We start from the raw sequence: 13,562 nt of genomic DNA, 5'->3' as shown, positions 1-13,562 counted from the left end.
TTATAGGCCATGGAGTTTGGGTTAAGGCCGAGTCCTATGAGCAGGTATGAGCTTTGAGGGGAGGGTACAATGTCCATTTGTTCACCATATTATTCCATCCCCTGGCATAGTACTCAATAAAAATCTGTTGAATGAATGAATGGCCATTCCACACTGAATCCTCCAAAATTGAGAACTCAGAGGTGGATATTAGGATATGACACCCTCACCTTTCCTGACCTCACTCCTTTGGTTTGAGACTTGATGGCATATAAATGACCCAGAAGATGGTCCCTGGTAGCCCAAGTTATAGCGAACCCTGTATTCAAGGAGGTGCTATTAAGAAGATCCTAGGCTGGGGCTGAGGAACACCTTCTTTGTCATTCCAGTAATCCAGGTTTGCTCCACGGTCTATGTTGTTACTGGAAAACCTTTCCTAGAGCCTGATCTGAAGACTGTCATCTGCTGTGTTGTCAAGCATTGAGAGATGCTTGGGTGAGCGCACTTGGCCTAGAGCCTTGAAAGTTGAGAGTAATGCTCCCTCCCAAGGTCAGCGTGATGGTAGCAGGAATCAGTGAGAGAAGACCTAAAGCAGAAGCCGAATCTTGAAGCCAGAGTCAGGTGTGGCAACTGCCTTACATCTCTCATGGGAAGGTCTCCTCTTGCTGGAAAGTAAGTTTCCTTATAACACTCAGGAGGATAGGGGTGGGGCTCGCAGGTAGGGTTCCATGTTTGCTTTCCAGGCCAGTGAGTAACCCAGTGCTTCCAAAATTGTGAGTGGAGGAGACAGGCCTTCATATTAAGCCCAAAGTCAGAAGGTAGGGCAGATCCTCCCTCATCAGACCTCCCTGAACCCTATGGAGCCTGACAAAAAGGTCAGGCTGCAGAAACACTTATACATTCTTAAGAGCTGAGGCTGATCCCACCAGCTAGGGACAGACGAGTTCCAGGTTCAGGAGCTCAGGTAGGTGATATGTTTGGGCAAGGCTGCTGCTTTTCATGTATCATACAAAAGTGCCTGGCCAGGAGGCAAGTGGGGCCCCAAATCCACCAGCATGGAGCTCCCCAAGCCATGTACCTGTAAGGCAGCAAATGCCTTTTTTCTAATTAGTACTGGGTAGACCATAGAAACCCCTGGGTTTGGGTGTCTGAGGATAAGAATGACTTCCTCAGATCTCTGGACTGAGGAGCCCATACCTGGCATCTCTGGGAAGTGCTGGGACCAAGAGTTGCCTCTCCTCCTTGCCATGTCTGAGAGAGGGTGACCTGGGCCTGGGATATGGTTGCTCTGTATCCAGACAATTCTCAAAAGGGGCCTGTGTACTTGGCAGTGGGACCTCTGGCCTTTGGGTAAGGATTAGTAAAAGACTTTGTGAAAGGACTTGGCGGGAGAGAGGGTAACACTTAAATGACATTTAGGAGAATGTAATTCATTGAATAGAAACTTACGGAACAGAGCAAAATGATAGGAAATTAGGGTTATGCCGGGAATCAAGAGGAAGCTTGGAGCAGCAGTAAAGGCTCTTAGTCTTCTTTCTTTTTTTAGCTCTCCCTCCTTCCCTCTTCCTTCCTTTCTTCCTTCTTTTTGTTCTGTTTTGTTTAAACTAGCTGTGTGAGACCTTGGGCAATTCATTAAACTTGTTGAGCCTGCATTTCCTCTCTGTCAAGTGGGCACAATAACATGAACCTCAGGTTGTTGAGAGGATTCAGAGTGTGTCTATGTGATGCAATGGGACAGAGATGGGCAAGCTTGTCCTCTCCATCCCTCCCTTGTTCCCCTCTTGTATTCATCTCTGGGTGGTGCCAGTGGGCCTGAGGCAGTTTGTCAGAGAGTCTAGAGCCATAAGGCGTCCCTCTTGTATTGAGGGAACCATGCTGACCCACGGAGGAAGCCTGGCTACTGGCAACTGGGAGGGCTGGTGCTGGTGAAGGCAGTAGCCCCCACCATGTCCTGTCAGGCTGTCCAGTCAGTCTTCTACACTCCTCTGGGGTGGGAGAGATTACCTGCTTTGTATAAAAGAAGAAATAGAAGCTTAGACTTGTGCAGGTACGGTGTTGAAGGTCAGAGAGCAAGTGATGGAACTGAGGCTGGAACCAGGTTTTCTGGTCCAGAGACTCTCTGGAGTCAGCAGCCCACTTTTCTTGCACTTTGGTAACCCCAGGAACTATCCAGGTTTGGTTTGAGAACAGTTCCCCACACACAGAATGACAGTCCTGAGTGGGGGCTAAGAGAGAAAGTTGAGGAGCAGGGATCTCTGTGAGTTTGCCTCACCTTCTCCTGGTCTCCTGGGCCTGACCCTTGCTCAAAGTCCTGCTGGAACAAGATCCAGGTGGTCAAACCTTTACTGAGGCCCTGCCCAAGACAGGTACATCAGTGCAATTGTTTAGTTTAATGCTCCCCATGGCCCTGTGAGACTGGCATCACTACCCCACATTTAGATGAGAAAAGTGAGGCTCAGGGAGTGGGTGGCAGTGATTTGCCCAAGGTCATACAAAGTCGAGCTCACCTCAGCCTGAGTGCTCTCAGACCAGGGTTTCACCTGAAGCCCTGTGGCACTGCCAACATCGTCCACCAGGTGGCAATCTTCCCCCAACTTGCCGTGGGCTACAGACAACCATAAGCCTGTGGTTGGCAATCCCAGCAGTCTCTTCCTGGTCTGTCAAAACTGCTCTGAAGCACCACTTAGTACCTGTTGTTCCCAAGGGGAAACTGATGCCTGAGAGGGGCCATGGCTTTCCAGAGAAGGACGTCCTGTGTGTGTGCCTGAGCACAGGATCCGCCTCACTCCAGTTCCATTTGAGACTGATGAACCTGATGACCTGTCTGTTGTTAGCTGAGAGATAGTGGCCATGATTTCCTTGGCACTTGTCTACCCCCTGTGTTGTCAAGGCCTCGCTCAGTGGTGGCAGTTGAGTTGTCCTTTGACTCTGTCAGAGGTCCAAGGCCCAGTCTCTTCTGTAGGTGGGGTCGCCCTTACTTGGCTTAAGGCTGTCTGTACAGCCCAACGTATACATGCCCTATTCCAACCTGTGTGCCCTTTGTGTGGAACACGGGAATTTCTGTGATCTTCTTCCATGCCTGCCTACAGTCAGAAAGAACTAGGAGGGGGTCCTCTGAATCCTACCTGGAACACCACCTTCCCCCGCTCAGTGGGATTCCTGCCACAGGATCACTCTACCAGAAACTTCGTTCCAGTCTCTGTGCTGCTCGGTGGCAGTCCCAAGGTGGGCCTGTGGGTTCCCAGCTCAGCAAGCTTCCTGCCTGGGTAAGGGAGGGAGGTTCACCTCTAGCAGGCAGGCCCAGTTACCCTGAGGAGCTCTGGAATAGTCCCCATTCTCCATCATGACAGTAACTTCTCCACAGGAACAGAGCACTCCTCACAGGGCTACACTGATGTCCCCCCCCCACCCCCACTCTGTTTTCCCTCCTAAGTCCTCCATGTGTCTCTTTACAGTCTCTTTACAGTCTCCATGGAGTGTGGTCTTAGAGCCTCCTGTCTTCAGCTGGGGGCCTCCTCTGCAATCCCACAAGTCTGAGACCTCAGGGGAAGTCCTGCTCTACACCCTGTCAAGGAAAGGTCATGGCAGTTCCCTTTGCAAACACTGAAAAGGTTTCGGTTTGAAGTGAGGGAGACTGGGGGCTCCACGAAGGCAGGGACCTGCGTTTGAGTTCTGTGCTGTCAGCACCCATCACAGGGCCTGCGTGGAGCAGGCCTGGGGTAGGTTTCTCCTGTGAGTGAGGGGCCCTGAGGTGACCCCCCCCCATATTAGGTTGCGTCACCTCTCAGAGCAGGATGCGTCACCTCCCTCTGTAGTCCCCACATTCTTCCGTGCAGGAAGTGGGAGGATGGGGAACAGAACAAAGATTTATGGAGGCAACACCACACAGCTGTGACTTCAGGGTTTCCATGCTTCTCTCATTTTCATGCCTCCTTGGTGATTTTTGCTAAATCCATGTATTCTTAATATTTTTCTTTAGCATATTTTGTGTACATGCCTAATTTCACTATCTCCTAAGTAATAGTACTCATGAAATCAAAGGTTTGATATGTTTTATTTTTTCCTAATACACCCTAAAATAAATATGTAGCTATTAAAAAAAATTAGCAGAAACCACCGACAAACACCTATGTGCCACCAGTGAGGTATGTACCAAACTTGGGATGTTCGTTTTTCAGAAAACCCTATGAGGTCAGTAATGTCATTTCTGGTTTCACAGGTGAAGAAATAGAAACTCCGAGAGGTGAACTGCCTTGGCCAGGGTCACACAGAGTCTTCCCATCTTGACCCCTCTGCTTACAGATAGGGGAGGGGAAGGGAGGATGTGTGCTTTGGGGGGATCTGCAGTGAAGGGGGATGGGGGGCATCTCCCAATGAGAAATGACAAAGATGGAGAAGATGGGAAGAAGTGGGGGCAGGACTCCACATCAGAAAGGCAAATGACCTGAGTCTTGATGTCCTATGCACAGTAATGGCCATGAAAATAGCTGCAGATTTGCCTGCATTTGTGTGACCAAGATTTATTGTGCCAGCAGCTCCGGTAATTGGATGATGAAAGCACTGCAGCTGGGACTGCTGGCTGGAGATTAATTATTAGGGAGGAGGGGGAGTGGCTGGGATGACGCCTGGCCTGGTGGTGGTTATCTGTAACCCCCTGCAAGAGTAGGCAGCCAGACCTCAGCAAGCCGGTGGACCCCTCCCCACTCAGCTGATACCCAGAGAGGGAGACCACTGGCCCAGAGAATAGCTATTCCATGTTTCATGGCAGAGTGGGGTGGGAGCTCCTTGGGAGGAAGCCAATTCCTGGGAAGGACCAGCAGCTATAGCAGCAGGAAGAGCCTGGGCTTGGAGTCAGGAGGTCAGAGGGGTAATTCCAACTTTGTCACTTTCTGGCTTTGTAGCCTTGGAAAGGTGGCAATATCTTTGAGCCTCAGTTTCCCTAGCTGTAAAATGGGGAGGATGGTGCTGACTTTACTAGGAAGTTGTGAGGATCTAAGGAGATTATTGAACCCTCTGTAGACCCGGGACCCACTCTGGGGAAGCTTTTATGCTCACCCTCACTGCTCAGGTCTGGCCCTTGTCCCCCCTGTCTGAGTCCTGCATGCCCCTTCTTATCCTCCCAGAGCCCTAAACCTTGGTGCCTAGCCACTGTGGGCACTTTCTGCATGAACATCAAGGGTCCCCAGTGGGATGGGGATACCCAAGAGGGACTAGGAGTTGGGGGATCCTAAGAAGAGACCCTGAGGGGAAGGCAGGTTTGGGGAATGAATGGATCAGTCCTGAGTCCAACCACCTCTTGCAGCTAGGAGAGCCTCTTGCTGGCATCTGATTCTGCTCCCACTTAATAGGGCTATGGCTGAGCTTTCAAGGATTTATCATCCCCCTCTCTCAGGAGCAACAGGGTCTGAGGGTAAGAGCTGGGGATGAAGAGAAGCAGCCCTGGTTCACTTGGGGCAGAAGGAGGGGGCTCTGGAGGAAGAATGCTCTTGGATTCTAACTCTAGTTCTGCCACTTACCCAGCTAGCTGTGTCCAACTTTTGCTTGCACGTGACCTTTGATGTCTACAACAACGAATCTGGCCATGATCAGGAGGTCACAAGGCCCTCATAGATCTGTGGTGTGGGTACAGCAGATGAGGGTTGAGGTTGGATGCGTACAAAGGGCCCCACAGGGTGCCTGGCACATGGTAGGTTCTTGGAAGAGTTTGAAACTCAGAAATCCCCCTCACACCACAGACCTTTCTCCTGGCCCCTTCCCTTTGCCTTCACCCTCATGGAGGCCTCCAACCTTGGATTCCCTCACCCCTGCAACTTTTCTTGACCTCCCTCTCCTCCTCTCCCGGCCAGCCTGGACTTGGGATGGGGTGATTGTCCCATCCAGAGCCTTTTCGGTGCCCCGCACTCCCCACCCCCCATCCCAGCAAACCTTCTTCTGCTTAAAGTTCCAGACCCCAGTTCTGCCCTCTTTCCCAGACCTCCTGCCAAGGCCTATGTAACTGGGAAGGGAGTAGGTGACAACTAGAAGTATTCACTGAGCACCTCTACATGCCTGGCCCTGTGCTCGGTGCTCTACCCATTTGTGTGATGAACCCTTCAGAGTTCCCCTTGGGTCAAAGCTTTGTCCAGATGGAAATACTGTGGTTTGTCATGATGAGAGGAAGTGAAGCCATGAGGCAAGCTGTTGGTGTGAGCTCAGCATCATGAATCCCTTCCAAGTGGCATTTCCATAGGCCACTCGGTATTTCCCACCTTCTCTCTGGCTTTACAAGATGAGTTAGCTAACAGCTAGTTTTTACTGACTACTAACAGCTAACTTTCATCAAGCACTTTATATGTGCCAGGCACTGATCTAAGCACTTTGCATGTACCAGTTCATTGGATCTTCATTATAACTCTATGGGATAGGCTCTGTCAATATCCCTGTTTCCAAAACAAGGACCTGATACCTCTGCATCATGTTAAGTAACTTAACCACAGTCACATCATTCTGGTGGAGTCAGGTTTTACAGCTAGGACTTCTCACTGGTGACCCCAAGCTCTTGACCCTTTGCTATAGCATAGTAGCCATAGAGCTGCCCCCACTGCAGTTCAAGGCCCTGGAGCCCATTTTCTGCCTGTTTCCTCCAGAAGTTCCCATCAATCACCACCCTTCGGTCCCCCAGACACCTTTAAGTTCTCTATCTCCTCCTTAAGTACTCAACATGTTTGCGACTTTCCCATGCCAGCAACTCCCCCATCCCTGGTTCTGCTGTGGATACTCCTCTTTCTCTCCTGGTCATCACAGCCCATTTTCTGGAGTTTCTCCACCTGCTGTCCACACTTCCTCAGCCCTCTTCAAACTGACTTACCCTCCTCCCACTCTGCCCTAAGCATAGGGAGACGGTGCCCTCACCTTTCCAGAGGAAAAAAATGTGTACCCATCAACAGCTGAAAGAAACCATCAATCAAACATGCAAATTGTAAAACGTGTTACAGATCTAGTACTTCTACAACAAAGTCGTCCTCAAAATTAAAGACAGGAGCAAAGGCAAACACTGAAGACTTTGGTAAAACCCATCTGATGATGGCACTTGGGCCAAGTCTTCTCCATCATGCGGGAGTTCTGCCCTCTGCTCACATGGGCTCTAATGTCAGAGCCGCCAACATGGCATCCAAGTGTAGAGGCAACAGACCAATACTCGTGCTGTCCCATTTTACTGCATACATGCAGTTCTTACTCTTCTTAGCTCATGTGGCTTCTTTCTTGGTAACTATGATTATTGGAAAACAGTCAAGATAAGTCTCCTTTTCTTCTTGGTGGTTTTGCTGTTATCATACCTCCTTAATGGTCTTTAGGCATTTCTCAGCTGTTCCTCCTAAAATCTTTATAATCCATTTCTCAGCTCTTCCTCCTATAATCTTTCTTCTTTCCTTCACATCTCTCCTCTGTCTCTCTTCTTTTTTAAAAAAACTTTTTTGGGTGACCTGGATGGCTCAGTTGGTTAAGCGTCTGATTCTTTTTTTTTTTTTTAACATATTTTTTTAGTGTTTATTTACTTTGAGACAGAGAGAGACAGAGCTTGACTGGGTGAGGGGCAGAGAGAGAGAGGGAGACACAGAATCCAAAGCAGGGTCCAGGCTCTGAGCTGTCATCACAGAGCCCAACGCAGGGCTTGAACTCGTCAACTTCGAGATCATGACCTGAGCAGAAGTCAGACGCTCAACCCACTGAGCCACCCAGGCACCCCAAGCGTCTGATTCCTGATTTCAGCTCAGGTCATGATCTCACAGTTTGTGAGTTCGAGCCCCATGTTAGGCTCTGTGCTGATAGCACAGAACCTGCTTGGGATTCTTTCCCTCTTTCTCTCTCTCTCTCTCTGTCCCTCCCCTACTCATGCGCTCGCTCTCTCTCTCTCTCAAAATAAATATATAAACCTTTAAAAAATACATTTTTTATGTTTATTTTGAGAGACAGAGGTACAGAGCATGAGTGGGGGAGGGACAGAGGGAGGGAGACACAGGATCCAAAGCAGGCTCCAGGTTCTGAGCTATCAGCACAGAGCCTGATGTGGGGCTCGAACCCACAAACCATGAGATCATGGCCCCATCCAAAGTCAGATGCTTTACTGACTGAGCCACCCAGGCACCCCTCTGTCTCTCTTCCTAAAGCTTTCCTTTCATCATCTCGCTCAGGATTTCTGGGAAAGGTTGGATAGGAGTCGCTAGTGTGCCAGCCTCAAAAGATGTCCCCAGGCCTAATGCAGAGTGAGAATTCAGAGTCCTGGGTAAGAAGTGTATAGACCTCTAAACCATTCAGTAACATGTGTCCATGAAGACTCCATTGCCAAGGTTCCCAATGACTGCTATATGGAGCTTCTCTGCTGCACTGCTGTCTGCCCAGCCCAAGCCCAGTTTTTAGCTCTCATTTTACCAATCATTTGCTCCTTGAAGCAATTCCATTCCTCAGGGGCTGTCATCACTTTGCACCACACTGATTCCTTATCTATCTTCCTGCTGCTCATCCTCTAAGGACTGGAATTCTCCTAAGTTCCAGCCTTGATCTTCCGTCCATTGTATACACACCCTCTAATGACCTAATCCACTCACACAACTATGACTACCCTTTTGTCAGCCACTCCTTGGCCAGAAGCATGCATAGCCTCCATGAGTCCTGTCCTTTGCTTTCCACATCCAAACAACTGCAGAAATCAGATGGATCCTATGCTCTCTTTGACTCTCTGGAAGCTGTAGAGCACAGTTGAAAGAGTATGGGGCTTTAGGGTTGTACAGACCTGGGTTGAAATCCTGCCTCTGCCACATCCTGGCTATGTGACTCTTAATTTACCCAAGGCTTAATTTCCTAACCTACAAAGCGGGGATAATAGCCGACTTTGAAGAGTTGTTTTGAGGATTAGAAACACTGATGTAAATACTTACGCTGTGCCCATCCCGTAGTAACACTTACTGGCAGGATTCATCAGAATGATGGTAGTGATTATTGTCATTTCTGTATTCACATTATTGCTCTAATCTAGGGCCTTGTCTTCTCTCTCCTGGACCACTGATCTCATCAGCTTCGTCACAGAACTCCCTGCCTTCATTCTCCATCACCACCCCCAAATCTGCTTTTCTGACAATAGGTGTAGAGATTTTTCTAAAATGCAGATCTTATCATGACATGTACCTGCTTAAAACTCTTCTGGTCCCCTATTCCATCTATACCGTGTCCCATCCACACTCACAGGCCTCTGAGCACACATTGGTTACTCACCCCCTTCTGCCATGTTTTATTCAACTAGTTCCTTCTGCTTCTGCCCGAATGTCTCCTGCCCCTCCCTTTCCGCACTCCCTGCTTGACACATCCTTACCCTTCATGCCCAGTGCCAATGCCTCCTACCCTTCCATGGGAATGTCTGTTTTACTTGGAGTTGACTGCCTGCTCCTGGAAGGCAGGGGTCAGGTCTGATTCTGCTCTGTGGCCCCTGCTTGCCTGCACAGGGCCTGCCATAGAGAAGGGCCTCACAGAATGTCTTCAGACACTTGCCCAAGGTCACATAGTGGGTCAGCAGCAGGGCCCAGGCTTGAACCTCAGTCCCTTGTCTTCCTTCCCAGGACTCTGCACTACAGCAGTCACCTTGCCCCAGCAGAGAGCAGCCCAGGGCTGGTGGCTTGGGTGGGGGAGGACATCACACACCCCATCTTGGTGCTGCACCCGATCCTGATAAGTGGCGAAGGATAAAATTATCTACAGCCCACGTCCTGTATCTCCCCATCTGACATGGACTAGAGATAAAAAATGAACGGCACAAAATCCAATCTTCCTTGGCGCAGAGGCTGGCAGGGGTGCAGGGGGTGGGGCTGGCGGCCCAAGCGGCAGCTCTCACACAGCACATCTCATATTTATTGGCTCATAATTGAAGGCAGCCTGGAGATGTCCTAGAATTGGCCCCCGGCAAGACAGATGGGGGCACAATGATGGCTGAGGGAGAGAGTCAGGACGTAGACATCCTCACGGGATTGCAGCTATGGAGGGGAGGGGTGAGAAGGGGGAGGCCGCTGGCTAGCTGCCTTGGGGGGGGGGGATTGGGGAGGTGGGGGGGTTGGGGGGGTGGGGGTGGGGTCTCGCCCCTGCTCTAGGGCCTGTTTCTGCCACCTAGTTGGGATGACCTTGGGTCAGACCCTTCCTTCTCTGGACCCATCATTTCAGGCTTCTGCATTTCATTACCAGAGAATGGAAGAGCTGCCCTGGGATTTGGGGAAATCCAGGCTACTAACTTGCTGTGTGGCTTTAGGTGAATCTCTACTTGTTGGGCTTTGTGCTTTCTCCTAGTAAAGATAAGGGGATGCCTCTGTCTTCCATGTGAAGACTCAGGGGTTTGGGGTGACCTACAAGTAGCCAAGTCATGCATTTTCGCAACAGCATTGGAAGGCTCCCTGTTGTGGGAAGGCAAAGAAATAGGAAATGTTGCCAAGTGGTAAGAATCAGTCTTGGCTCCCAAATGCTTGTGGGAATGGTCCAAATTCCCAGGCTTGGCATTCAAGGCTCTGTGAAACCTGTGTAGCCCTACCTCTATTTTTTTGTGGAGAAAGGGTTTGGGGCTGGGGGCCAGGATTCCTGAGTTCTAGACCAGTCTCACCACTATCTTGCTGTGTGACTATCAGCAGGGCTTTGACCATCCTCAGGTCTCATTTTCCCTATCTGCTTCTATATGTGATCTATGAGTTAACTAAGGTCTCTGAGTCCAGGGCCAGTCAGTGACTAAGTTCTGCCATCTCTCCCTCTAAGTGTCCCAATCCACCCTCCCTCCTCCTAATGTGGCTACTACCTCACCCCATAGTAAGAAAAAGAGTAAGTAAGGAAGAAAAAGTACTTCCTTTTTTCTCCTGGACCAATGCAGGAACCTCTTTGCTGATGTCCCAGTTCCTGCCCACCCTTCTCCATACTCTGGTCAGAGTGACCCTTCTAAAGCACATATCTAACCCTGTGCCAAACCCTTCTTCAGCTTCCTTGACATTTGGGATCCTCCATGACCTGGCCCCATCTTATCCTCCTGTCCCCCACCTATCTGCACCTTTAAGGCTGACCTCTTCCCTTGTCTCTTCGGTGCCTTTGCTCAAACTGTTCTTCCAGACCTTTCCCCTACTTTCTCTTCAGTTCTGTCACCAGGCCTTCCCCAACTGGCCCCTGCTCCAGCCTCTCCAGAACTTCTGGAGTTCCAAGCCCCACAGGTGACCTGTTCCACGGAGTCCCTACAGCCTGAGGTGTGAATGACACTGCCACTTCTCCCTCTTGCTGCTGACAACCAGAGAATGTCTGAGCCACAGGGGGCCCAGAGGTGACCTCCTATAATCCCCCTTTGTACAGATGGAGAAACAGAGGCCCAGAAAGGGGCAGTGACCACATAGCAAGTCAGTGTAGAGCCAGGGCTAGGGCTCCTCCAGTGCCTGCCGTCTGGGGTGGGGACACAGGGCTGGAGCAGAACTGGGAAAAAGACAAAACACTCTGGGGGATTGGGTGAAAGGGACATCCTGGCCAACCCACCTCTCCCCTAGTGGTTAGGGTGAGCTCAGCAGGAAAGCATCAAGGATGGGGAGGCTCTTGTTGACTGAGTTTCTCACTGGGCCCCCTGATGGTTCTGTCACATCAGGGGTTGCAGGTCTCAATGCTTTACTTGACTGAGGCACAGGTTAGGTAGGGTAGGATTGCCCAGTTGCCCCAGAATGTTAGGACCAGACCTGACACCAGAATCTAGGGCCCCAGGCGATCACCCAGCATACCATGTTCCTGCCCTGTGGCGGTGAGTACTTGGACACTGGAAGGGGCTCAGCTTCCTGCCCCAGCTGTTCCAATATCATGTCCATCTCTGGTTAAGACTTTTTCTACCAGTTGTAGCCACCCATTCAGTAAAATGAGCTCCTTGGCTGGATGGCAGGGACACTTGGTCCTCGCCCTTGCAGCTCATAGGCCTGGAGACAGGAGACAGCAACTCTTGAAGGGAGAGAAGATGAGGCTAAATCATTGGAGTGGTGGTGGATGGAAATGGAGGGAAGGATGCCAGAGAGGTAGAATTGGCAAGAGGACATGTGGTGCCCAGGGGTGATGGTGGCCAGACCTGAGCTTAGGATACACATTCTATTGGGTTGTTTCTCAGACCCACAGGGCCCTGTTCAGGAATGAGTCCTGATGAGAAAGACTGGTCCCTACTAGGGGAAAGGCTGAGAGAGTACAGGTCCCTTTCCATATTTCAGGGGACCATTGTCTCAGGGCTGAAGGCACTGCTTTGGATGAAAGGCTATTTAATGCAGGCTCAATGTGATGGTCACATTAAGTGGTGCCATAAGGGAGCTTTTCCAGGTGTGAGGTTATTAGTTTCCTAGATGTAATTTCATAGGAGGAATATGGCCCAAATGAATCCTCATCAATCTAGCAACTGAAACAGCCTATTTAAGACCCAAAATCACATGTTACTTCCATAGCATGTCTGTCAGTGACACCATAAACCCCGCGTTCATTCCACAGATAATCACAGAGCCCTGTGGGCGAGGCTCCGTACCAGGCTCTGGGAATCCACAACCCTTGCTTGCATTTTCTTTAGTTTTTATGGTTTCATTTTTGCACTCAATTCTTTAACTCACCTAGGGTTTATTTTGGCATATGGTACAGGGTGAGGCTCTGAAATGATTTTCCTACAATGTGAATTGTAATCTATGTTAGAATCTTCACGAGTGATTCAACAGAGTACTGGCCCCATCAGATGCTCAGGAGTCAACAAGGTCTGTAGTCTAAAAAGTGTAGGAACTGCTGCATCCTCATAACCTCAGAGATTCACAGTGGATATGAACATAGTAAAGGCTCTGAGGAGTCCTGCACTTAAAGAAATCTTTATGTCTTGTTTCCTCATTTTATTTGACTACAGAAGCCATTTGTCAGTAACAGCTACAAACACAATGCAGAACATCCGCTTTGGACTAAAGATGATGGTAAGACAAAACTAAGTCGGAGGCCTCCTCTGCCTCAGAGGCAGCATCTGTCTACTCACTTATGGACCTGGGGCTGTGGTCAGAAGCACACAACCAGCTCTGCTCCAGGCCCTCAGCACTAAGAGCTCTGCCAGGAGCCACAAACCCTGGGTGCCTCAGGGAGGGCCAAGTGGCCTGGCACTGGGCTAAAACTTTACTGAAGAGCATTAGCTCTGGGCCTTGAAGGACGAGCAGAAGTGCATGATAGAAGTAGATCTTGTCAGGGCAAGACCTCCAGCAGTGACAACCTGCCAGGCAGACCCTGCCTCCAGAACCGTGGGACGGGAAGAGCAGTATGAGCAGAGATGCCCATGGGGAGCCTTTAACGTGGGGCAAAGTGGGCGTGAGCATGCATCCAGAACAGGGGAGGGGAAGAGGTCCTTACCATTCACTTTCCAAGTTCAGGGTCTGCTTTGATAAGTCAGGGTCTCCTAGGGCCTTATTACAATAGTCAGTCCAGACCACACATGTGATCACGTCCCAAGGCTTCTCTTTCCTCAGGGAGTCTGCAAAGTTCCTTTCCTGTCTGGAACAAATAACTGGGGAGTTGGAGTGGAGCAAGAGGAGAATGTGGGGAACCGAATT

The sequence above is a fragment of the Panthera leo genome, chromosome D1 (genome assembly GCF_018350215.1).
Source record: "Panthera leo isolate Ple1 chromosome D1, P.leo_Ple1_pat1.1, whole genome shotgun sequence".
NCBI classification, from domain to species: domain Eukaryota; kingdom Metazoa; phylum Chordata; class Mammalia; order Carnivora; family Felidae; genus Panthera; species Panthera leo.
Note: the sequence above shows the minus strand (reverse complement) of the source record.